Source organism: Oryctolagus cuniculus, chromosome 12, assembly GCF_051225735.1.
Source record: "Oryctolagus cuniculus isolate XC-2025 breed Fujian yellow rabbit chromosome 12, ASM5122573v1, whole genome shotgun sequence".
NCBI lineage: Eukaryota > Metazoa > Chordata > Mammalia > Lagomorpha > Leporidae > Oryctolagus > Oryctolagus cuniculus.
Genome location: NC_142878.1, coordinates 26,482,590 through 26,493,869, shown reverse-complemented (window position 1 = coordinate 26,493,869; position 11,280 = coordinate 26,482,590).

The window sequence follows — 11,280 nt, the reverse complement described above, 5'->3', positions numbered from 1 at the left end:
CTTCCATAGTGGCTCAACCAGTTTGCATTCCTACCAACAGTGGGTTAGTGTCCCTTTTTCCCCACATCCTCTCCAGCATCTCGACTGGGTCTTATAAACTTAGCTGAAAAAAGAAAGCTTTTTCTGGAGAGTCTATGTATGTCCTATGACAGGGAGTTTCTTTAATTCGCTACCCTTAAGTTACCAAGAATAGTATTTATTCTAGAAATTTTATTGTTCCAAGGCAATGGTAATACATCCCTCAGGAAATGAGGGGAAATCGCTACCATGGTCTAAACCTGTACTTGAGATTATTTTGAAACACTGGCCTTAAGTAGATTCAACCAATATTAAGAAATAAACATCCTCGCCTCCTTCAGGCTAGTGGACCCTGGGACCAGCAGAGTATGAACAGCAAGAGCACATATAGAGACAGGCTAATCCTATACAGAATGGGACCTGCCTATTCCAGTGAAATTGCTCCTTTGTTATTAAAGGATTTGTACTCAGTTGCCCTGGAGGTCTTGGTATATTCTGTGGTTTTCCAGAGTTGTCTCACAGCATGTGCGTGGCCACACACACACACACACACACTCACTTATGTCTTTCTGTTGAAGCATCAAATTCTAAAATGATTTCCATTTTCAACTGCATACGAATAATCATATCCTTCTTATCCCATCATCAGCTTTTTTTTTTAAAGATTTATGAAAGTCAGAGCTACACAGAGAGAGGAGAAACAGAGAGAGGTCTTCCATCCTATGGTTCACCCCCAGTCAGCTACATCAGCCAGAGCTGTGCTGATCCAAAGCCAGGAGCCAGGAGCCTCCTCCGAGTCTCCCAGGAGGGTGCAGGGGCCCAAGTCCTTGGGCCATCTTCCACTGCTCTTTCAGGCCACAGCAGAGAGCTGGATTGGAAGTGGAGCAGCCTGGTTTTGAACTGGAACCCATATGGGATGCCGGCACTGCAGGCGGTGACTTAACCTGCTATGTGCTGACCCCCATCATCAGCTTTTAATGATCAATTGAAATGCAAGAAAGAAATACGAAGTCATCAGATAGACAATGTGATTTGTCAGGGAAAAAACGTGGAGGATTTAGAATTGGACCCAAAAGTTGTCTGGGTGTTTTTAATGGAAAATATTAGTTGTCTATAATACTCCCTTCTTGATTATCTGGTTCTGCAGGCTTTTGTTGTTTTTGAGCTATTCATTAATTCTGTCAATAATTGGTAATAATGCAAAAAAAAAAAGTCTTGTCTACAGACATGCAAGCAGACTCTGCCTACTGGAAAGACTGGATTTCCCTCCACCAGTAATGTTAAAGAAAAAAAGTAGGCAATGATACTTAGTCAATCCTAGTGGTACACACTGTAGGAGCACAGGGAGAAGACGCAGCACTGCTGCAGTGGGAGTGTGCAGTAGGAAAGAGACCCAACTCAACTTCAGATATAGCATGGACAAGTTGGAGTCCACAGCCAAAGAGCCAGGTGGGAGGGAGTGGGTGGAAATCACTACAAGGAAACTCCGTGGGTAAGGAGATTCTGGCTAGCCCTCCCTAACACGGTTCATGCTGAAGGCACCATCTGGGAGATGGTGGAGGATGGGGAACTCCCAGCTATCAAAGTTCTTTGCTGATACTGGACCTTCAAGGAAGTACACAGATGGGCCTCGGAGAAGCTTCAGGACCCTGACCAAGTTTGGTCAAGCAAAGAATCTCTGTAATACAAAAAGCCAGCTTTGCACACATGTGTAAGTTCATTTCCTGGCCTGTTGCTTCTGCTCTTTGAGCCCTGCCTTTAAACTTGTAACATCTTACTGTTCTCTCATCAATGAATGGGCTATATCTGTAAGAACTAACAAACAGCAGAGGAAATGAACATCAGATCATCTCAAAACTCCTTTTATTACATTTTATTTTAATTTGGGAGAGAGTGAGACAGAAAGAGAGAGGGAGCTCTCATATGCTGGTTCACTCCCCGAATGTCTGCAGTGACTGCAGCTAGGCAGGGGCTGGAGCGAGGATCCAGGAACACAATCCAGGTTTCCATAAGAGTGCGAGGAACCTTCCTACTTGAGCCATCATCGCTGCCTCCCAGGGTCTACACTAGCAGGGAACTGGATTCAGGAATCAAAACCCAGGCACGCCAATGTGGGATGCGAGTGTCTCAATTGTTCAGTTACACAACCACTCCTTTGAGATCCATCACCACCCTGCCCCATTCCTAAGGTCTAGGCATCAGTTCTTACTGTCAGTATTCCCAAGCAATTTGCAACCTTCTTGTCACCACAGGAAAACAAAATACCAGCATTCTACCTCCATTTCCCTCCAAGGAATTGAACTAGGAGTATTCCTAACTCCCTGATAAACTCTGGGGGATAATTAAGGGAAGTCATCAAAACACAGGTAGATTTTGAGAAACTCTTGGGGAAATGAAAGGATGCTTTGTACTAGTGGAGGGGAGGTGGACAGACAGGTAGCAGCCCCACGCAGCTGCAGGGAACGCAAGGAGGGAGAGAGCTGTCCACATCCTCTTCTTGTTTCCCACTCCCCAATACTCTGGGACATTCCAGCCTGCTTCCCTATCAGGACTGATTCACATCAGAATGCAAGTATCCTGAAAAGCAGAATCATGCAAGGAGCCAAGGAAAAAAGACTCAGCAGCCTTGGGAAAGTATCACTGAAAACTGTAAGACAACCATAAGGCCGGCGCCGTGGCTCAATGGCTAATCCTCCGCCTAGCGGTGCCGGCACACCGGGTTCTAGTCCCGGTCAGGGCGCCGGATTCTGTCCCGGTTGCTCCTATTCCAGGCCAGCTCTCTGCTGTGGCCAGGGAGTGCAGTGGAGGATGGCCCAAGTGCTTGGGCCCTGCTCCCCATGGGAGACCAGGAGAAGTACCTGGCTCCTGCCTTCGGATCAGCGCGGTGTGCCGGCCGCAGCGCGCCGGCCGCAGTGGCCATTGGAGGGTGAACCAACAGCAAAGGAAGACCTTTCTCTCTGTCTCTCTCTCTCACTGTCCACTCTGCCTGTCAAAAAAAAAAAAAAAAAAAAAAAAAAAAAAAAAAAAAAAAAAAAAAAGACAACCATAAGAGAAATCAGAAAACTCACCACGTGGAGGAATTTGCCATTGTGTGGCTACAGCTGTGCATGGCCTGAAGCCAGCTCTGGCTTTTGGCCTAGGTTTCCAGAAGATGATCTCTAAGCTCCTGGAATACCCAGATGCAAGCAGGGTCTTGGGCCAGCCTAAGAAGCACCACGATTCAGGGTGGGGGCTTTGGACCACACCACAATGTGAAAGGAGTAGGAGCGTTGTGTCCTCTGGTGTCCACTTGGCTTCCTCAGGGGCTGGAGACTGAGATCAGCCTTGCAGTCAGTCAGGCCTACATCATGGTAACCCAACAAAGACTCTAAGCTCCAGGCTGCTGGCTGACAATCTTCATGGGTGTTCTCACATGCCAATGCTGGGACGATCATGCTGTCTATGGTTCCAAGCACAGAAAACAGAAGTTCTGCATGGCCTACTCTCCTGGACCACGTGCTTCTTTGTTTGGGTGATTTCAACCTATATCCTTAATCCAAAATAAACCATCGCCCTGAGGGTAAGGATTGTCAGTGAGTTCTGGGAGTTCTAGAAATTATTGAAACTGGAAATAGCTTTGAGAAATTCTGAGCTTGCAGTTGGGTGTCAGAAATGGGGGAGATTGTTAGATTCCAGGAGATTTCTCCCCACTTCCCAGAAAAATCATGAATAGTCATCCATTGATTAGATCATGCCTCCCCTTTCATTAAACAACCTATATAACATTAAGCACAGTTCAGGCAGGGTGCCACTGTCCCCACCCCTTGCCCGACCTGGATGAGCCTGCACTCTGACTGTGCTGTGCATACCACTGTCTTCTCAATAAAACACTGAATGCCTGCCAATCGCTATCTTACAACTCGCTCCTAAATTCTTTCTCACAGCCAAGTAAAGAACTGGGCTACTTACTGGGCAGTGCTCACTATCCAGCACCCACTTTGGCCAAAGTCTCAGGCATCCTGACTCCCAGCCCACTGTTCCTCCTCCATTCTTTACAGCATGAATGGTCCAAGGACTCCAGCTTGTAGCCAGCGTACAGGAGTATCCCACACACTGACTGTTCAGAAATGACTTTCCCCCTTACTGGCTCTTGTCTCCCACTTGTGCAGGAAAGTGGTAACAGCATCCTGGGACACTCAGGCACTACACCTCCCAGAGAAAGGCCTGTCTTCAGGACTGGCCCTTGGCCCACTCTGGGAAGATAACCTCTGAGCCCTGCGAATATCACACCTGGTTAAAAAAAAAAAGTTGTTTTTTTCCTCTTCCTGAGGCTTTGGGCCATGCTGTGTCAGTAGGACCTCTGAGGAGCTAGGTCTGAATAGCTCAGGTCAGTGGGTACTACGTGCCGATGTGACTGACCCCAGTCCAAACCTTGGTCCCCAAGACTTGGGTGAGCTTGCCTTGCTGACAATACTTAGCATATGTTGTCATCACATAGCCCTGTTGGAAAGTTGAGCAGTATCCATGTAACTCCACTGGAGGGGACAACTGGAAGTTTCTACCCGACTTCTCAACAACTGCACCCTCTATGTCTTTTCTCCTTGCCAAACTTTACTGTTTTATGGGCTCAGAAAACAGTACTCCAGAAGACAGGTAGTTTGAAATGCTGGGAGGCCTTACAAGCTGCTTCAAAGTCTCTCTCTCTCTGAAATTCCTTCTTTTTTAAGATTTACTTATTTATTTATTTGAAAGTCAGAGCTACAGAGAATAAGATCTTCTACCCACTGGTTCACTTCCCAGATGACTGCAATGGCCACGGCTGAGCCAGGCCAAAGCCAGGAACCAGGAACCTCACCCAGGCCTCCCATGTGAGCAGCATGGGCCCAAGCACTTGAGCCATCCTCCACTGCTCTTCCCAGGCCATCATCAAGGAGCTGGATCGAAAAGTGGAGCAGCTGGGGCAGCACCGGAGCCCACATGGGATGGCATCACCAGTGGCCCCATCAACCACACCACAACACCAGCCCCTGAAATTCCATTATTTGCATTAAGACCAGAACACAATTGCCTTCCTTTCCTATCCTGAAATATCATTTTCCATGAAAGAAAAGAGGACAGAGGATGGACTTAGTTAGATTTTATCTGTCTCTTGGGCTCATTCACATTCCAAAGAGAATCATTTCACAAGCTAATTGCTATCTCTAGGTCCATTCATTCCCCTAATAATCATTTATGACCCCTCAAAATTAATCCATTCCCCATCACCCTCTCCTCCCATTGGAAAAAGTATCTGGACTTCATTGGGTTATTGGGCTATCACACTCTTGTGACTCTCCCCTATATATATTCTGGGTGAATTTGTAAGGTACACATTAAAAAACCTGGGTACCTTTTCTCCTATTTAATCTGTTGTCAGTTCATTCCAGCAAATCTTCAGATGAAGCAAGGGGGTCCTTTCCCTTCACCTCTACGCTGTAATAAGCTGTGAAACCTTACAATGGATCATCGGGCTTGAGGGTGGTTTTAGGAATCCTGAACTTTTGTTCCTCTAAAAACCCTAAAATAAACACACTATGGAAACTGACCTTTCATCAATACAATTCCAAGCAAAGACATTCTCAAAAATTTACCAATTCACACAAAAAACAGAGGCTACTACATGGAACAAATATAAATTGCATTCCAAGTTTTGATGCAGCCAAACCTTTTGCTCTGGACACATGGCCAATGAGTAGGGTGAAGAGGATGTATCTTGAGATACATCAGTCTGTGTGTGTGAGTGTTTTTTCTGTGAGTTTAGGAGTAATTACACCCTAAACAATGACCCCTCAGAATTCTCTTCTACCAACCCAAACTCCACCACTGGCGATTTTGTTAAACAGATTTATTTATTTATTTATTTGTAAGTATTTGAAAGGCAGAGTTACAGAGAGAGGTAGAGACAGAGAGAAATATTCCATCCACTGCTTCACTCTCCAAATGGCAGCAATGCCTGGAGCTGGGCCACATCAAAGCCAGGAGCCAGGAGCTTCTTCCAGGTCTCCCACGTAGGTGCAGGAGTCCAAGGACTTGGACCATCCTCTGCTGCTTTCCCAAGCACATTGGCAGGGAGCTGGATCAGAAGTGGAGCAACTGGAACTTGAGCCAGTGCTCATATGGGATGCTTGCACTGCTGGCAGTGGCTTTACCTGCTGTGCCACTGCACCTGTCCCCTACCATTGGTAATTCAAGTAAATTTCTATTCATTGTGTTACATTGACTATACAATTTGCTTTTTACAAACTTTCTGTTATATAATAGAGAACTTGACTGGCTTTTTCCTGGGAGGGAGTCTTAAAATTCTTGGCATTTACTAGTGAGTACCTTTACTGTTCGGGAGTCCCTTGGTTCACACCTGAGTTTATGCTGAGAGATGAGGTGACTCAGGAGCAGTTACTAGAAAAACTGTGCCCATTTTCTCTGTTACTATAATAAAATGTCTGAGGTTGATGACCTTATAAGGAAAAGAGGTTTGTGTAGCTCACCATTCTGGAAGTTCAAGAGCATGACAGCAGCAGCAGTCTGGCTGTGGTGAAGGCATCACAGCAGGTGGTGTCATAATTGTAGGAGGTCACGTGGCAAAGAGAGACCCTATTTCTAGGCCAGAAACCAAAAAGGCTGGGGCATGTCAAGATGTGTGCTTTTATATAATCCTCTTGCAAGAATTAACCCAAGGGCTCCTTGGAGTGCTACTTCAATCCTTTCCAAGGGTATTGTCCCCAGTGACCTAAGGACAACCCCACCAAGCCCCATGTCTTAAATATCCCACCACGTCTTCATTGCTACACTGAGGACCAAGCTTGCAACACATGTATCCCTAAGGGACACACTCAAACTACAGCAAAGACCAATTGTTGATTAAAGAATGAGTGCATTGAGCCAGCCTGACTTCAATAGTGGGGGTGAACATTCAGGTTAATCACTTGGCCAATGATTCAGTCAATCATATCTAAGTAAAAAAATAAAATTAAAAAAAAAGTTCAATAAAAACTCTGAACACTGAAATATGATGGAACTTCCCTTTTAGTGATCCATCAATGCACTAGGAGAGCAGTGAGCCCTGATTCCGCAGGGAATAGATGCAGAAGCTCTGCATTCGCAATCTTCCCATACTTCACCCTGGGTTCTCTTCACGTGACTGGTCCTGATGTGTACCCTTTATTATAAACCTCTAGGGACTGGCTCTGCACCCTAGCGGGTTAAGCTATGACCAGCATCCCATGTGTACACTGGTTTGATTCCTAGCTGCTCCACTTCCAGTCCACCTCCCTGCTAACCTGCCTGGGAAAGCAGCAGAAAATGGCCCTTGTGCTTGGGCCTCTGCACCCAAATGGGAGACTGGGAAAAATCTCCTGGCTCCGAGCTTCAGTCTGGCCCAGGTCCTGCCGTTGTGGCCATTTGTGGAGTTAACCAGCAGATGGAAGATCTCTCTCCCTCTAACTCCGCCTTTCAAATAAAATAAATAAATCTTTTTTTTAATCTAATAGAGTATCTGAAATGTAATGTATTGGAGTAAAACAGACATTTTGAGAATCTATGATTATTTATAGCACTTGTCTCTTCCACTGAGGAACAGTGTTTGGTTTTGTTTTCTCTTCACACTATTTGTTGAACTCTTTTACTTAGAGTAGTATTAACTATATGATCACTAAGTATACTGAATAATAAAACAATCATTGTAAAAATTAAGAGTAAGATTCCAAGAGGGAGGGGGAGGAAGGGTTGGAGCAAGGGTGAGACGGAGGGTGGGGGGTAAGTATCACTATGTTCTTAAAACTATATATATGAAATACATGAAATTTGTATAATAAAATTTGAAAAAATTTAAAAAATCTCTAATTGTAAGCATAGCACTTTGTTTTGTGAGCCATTCAACAAACTATGAAACACTTGGTGGGGGAGGATATCATAGAAAATCAGGTTTGCAGCCAGTTGGTCAGAAAGGCAGGTGACTGAGAGACTTCCAAAGTGTGGCTGGCTGTGCTGCCCTTTAACTTGTGGGGCCTGCAAAAACTCCAGTAGTTGGTGCAAGACTTGAATTTCAGAATACTAGTTGATGTCAGAACTCTAAATGATCGCATTTTTCTTTTCACTATTTTAACTGGTATATTTTTTTGTTTGTGGGAATTACTTAGGATCTTGCGGCATGATGAAACAAAATTTTTTCCAATAAAATGGACTTCTTTTCATATAATAGGCTTAAACTTAGTGATATGGTTGTCAAGAACAAATTAGGCCAGCGCCGCGGCTCACTAGGCTAATCCTCCGCCTTGCGGCGCCAGCACATGGGGTTCTAGTCCCGGTCGGGGCGCCGGATTCTGTCCCGGTTGCCCCTCTTCCAGGCCAGCTCTCTGCTATGGCCCGGGAGTGCAGTGGAGGATGGCCCAAGTGCTTGGGCCCTGCACTCGCATGGGAGACCAGGAGAAGCACCTGGCTCCTGCCATCGGATCTGCGGGATGCGCCGGCCATTGGAGGGTGAACCAATGGTAAAGGAAGACCTTTCTCTCTGTCTCTCTCTCTCTCACTGTCCACTCTGCCTGTCAAAAAAAAAAAAAAAAAATGAAAGAAAAAAGAACAAATTAACAAAGAGTCATTAACAAGGAGTGAATGTAAGTCATTAACAAGAAGTAACTGTATTAGAATATGTACAATGAAAGGCCCAAATAAGCAGCAGGTGTCATGCTTTGTTCTCTTTGTACTAAGGAAGCTATAAAGCGCTAATACTCAGGAGTTGTACAGCAAAGGCTCCTGCCTACAGAGAAAAATGTTCAAGGAAGCAGTGTGGTGGTGTGGTAGCTAGGCCGCTGCCTGTGGTGCCTGCATCCCATATGGGCAACGGTTCGAGTCCCACCTACTCCTCTTCTGATCCAGCTCTCTGCTATGGCCTGGTTGTGGGAGAGGGGGCATTGCCGAGGCCCAAGTGCTTGGACTCCTGCCACCCACATGGGAGATTTGGACAAAGCTCCTCGCTCCTGGCTTCAGCCTGACCCAACCCCAGCCTTTGCAGTCATCCGAGTAGTGAACCAGCAGATAGATCTGTCTCTCTCTCTCTCTTTCAAGTAAATAAATAAATCTTAAAAATAAAAAACTTAGGGGCTGGCGCTCTGGTGCAGCGGGTTAATGCCCCAGCCTGAAGCGCCAGCATCCCATATGGGAGCCAGTTCTAGTCCCAGCTCTTCCACTTCCGATCCAGCTCTCTGCTATTGGCCTGGGATAGCAGTAGAAGATGGTCCAAGTTCTTGGGCACCTGCACCTGTGTGGGAGACCCGGAAGAAGCTCCTGGCTCCTGGCTTTGGATTGGTGCAGCTCTGGCCATTGTGGTCATCTGGAGAGTGAACCATCGGACGGAAGACTTTCTCTCTCTCTGCCTCTCCTCTCTCTGTGTAACTCTGACTCTCAAGTAAAAAATAAATAAATCTTTAAATAAAAATAAAAAACCTAAACAAATATAAAATCCTGATAATACACAATTTCCTAGCTGAAGACCTCTCGTACAAGATCCAAAAAATAACCATTCTGATATTCAAAAGTAGTGTTTTTTCCAAGAACTATGAGTACTTTCTGTCCCAACAACAGATGGTTAACAAAGGAAGATGGAGAAATGAGAGAATTTAAAAGCAGCGTCCCCAAATATAGCCTCCAGTTTCCTATCAGGGATACAAAAGACACCTTCTCACCATGAGTCCTGACTGAACTTCAGTTTAAACCACCCTTGGCAAAGGACTGTTCACAACCTCAGGAGCTGTAACTATTTCACTGAACTTAGCCTGAGACCAAATCCTGCAATGGTGAAGACTGTCTTCTTTCTCTTTTATTTTTCCAGAAACCTTTTATTTAAGGAATACAAATTTCATGCATTTCATAAATAAAGCTTTGAGGAGGTGGGGCGGCATTGTGGCACAGTAGGTTAATCCTCCGCCTGTGGCACTGGCATCCCATATGGGTGCCGGTTCTAGTCCTGGTTGCTCCTCTTCCAGTCGAGCTCTCTGCTGTGGCCCAGGAAGGCAGTGGAGGATGGCCCAGGTCCTTGGGTCCTGCACCTGCATGGGAGACCAGGAGGAAGCACCTGGCTCCTGGTTTGAGATTGGTGTAGTTCCAGCCATTGCAGCCATTTGGGGAGTGAACCAATGGAAAGAAGACCTTTCTCTCTGTCTCTCTCACACACTATCCAACTCTACCTGTCAAATAAATAAATAAAATCTTTAAAAAATAAAATAAAACTTTAGGAATATAGTGATTCTTCCAACCATACCCATCCTCCCACCCTCTTCCTCCTCCCACTCCTATTCCCATTTTTATTTCTTCTGTATCCTTCATATTCTTAGTCAACAACCCTTGGATCTCCCAAGTATCTCAGCACTCTTGGGGAGACCATCTCTCTCTCTCTCTCTCTGTCTCTCTCTCTCTGCTGTTCTAAAGATGAATTACTTTTCACAAACTCTATCCTTTATTGCTCACCAAATGAATACATCATCTGTGCTAGAGGTCCACACTTAATATTCATGAATGTTAGTAAGAGTTAATTACCATCAAAGGCACAACAGATACACAAACAGCATCATGAAACAGGATTTGTGGGTTTGAGAAATAAGAACACAACGTGAACCAGACTCAATCTATGAAACGCAACTAAACAGACTATGAGGAAATGGCTTCCATTTCTTTTTATCCTTTTATTGACTTGCCTGTGATGCCGTGAATGTTCACTTTGTCAACTAGCCCTTTAATATGTAATCTTGTTATTATATAGAAAATACAAGAAAAATCCCCATTAGCATTAATATAATGACATATTACTCTTTATGGGCAACTGTTAAGGATTTTAGTAACCTACACATCGTTGTTTCCCTAGGTAAAAGCTTATTGATTTTTCCAGCACTTGTTAATATCTGATGTTTGGCAATGGCGTCTTGGTCCACACAGGGGAGCTGTTTACACGGTAAGCATAATTATTATTGGGTTGTACAATGTGCATGAGCCTACTGGTACTTACACTCTTTACAACATTATTAACCTAAGCCATTCTTTCATTGCTGCAGCAGATAAGAGCATAGACACCTACAGCGATTCCACTGTGAACCCAGGTCACATACAGTAAGAAATTAGTCATCTCCTGAGGGTGGCCTGTCCTAAAACATGCTCCCAGAGATCAATGGGACCCTGCATTACTGTTGACAGAACCACTGTAACAAGCCAGTGCCGCAGCTCACTGGGCTAATCCTCCGCCTACAGTGCCAGCACCCT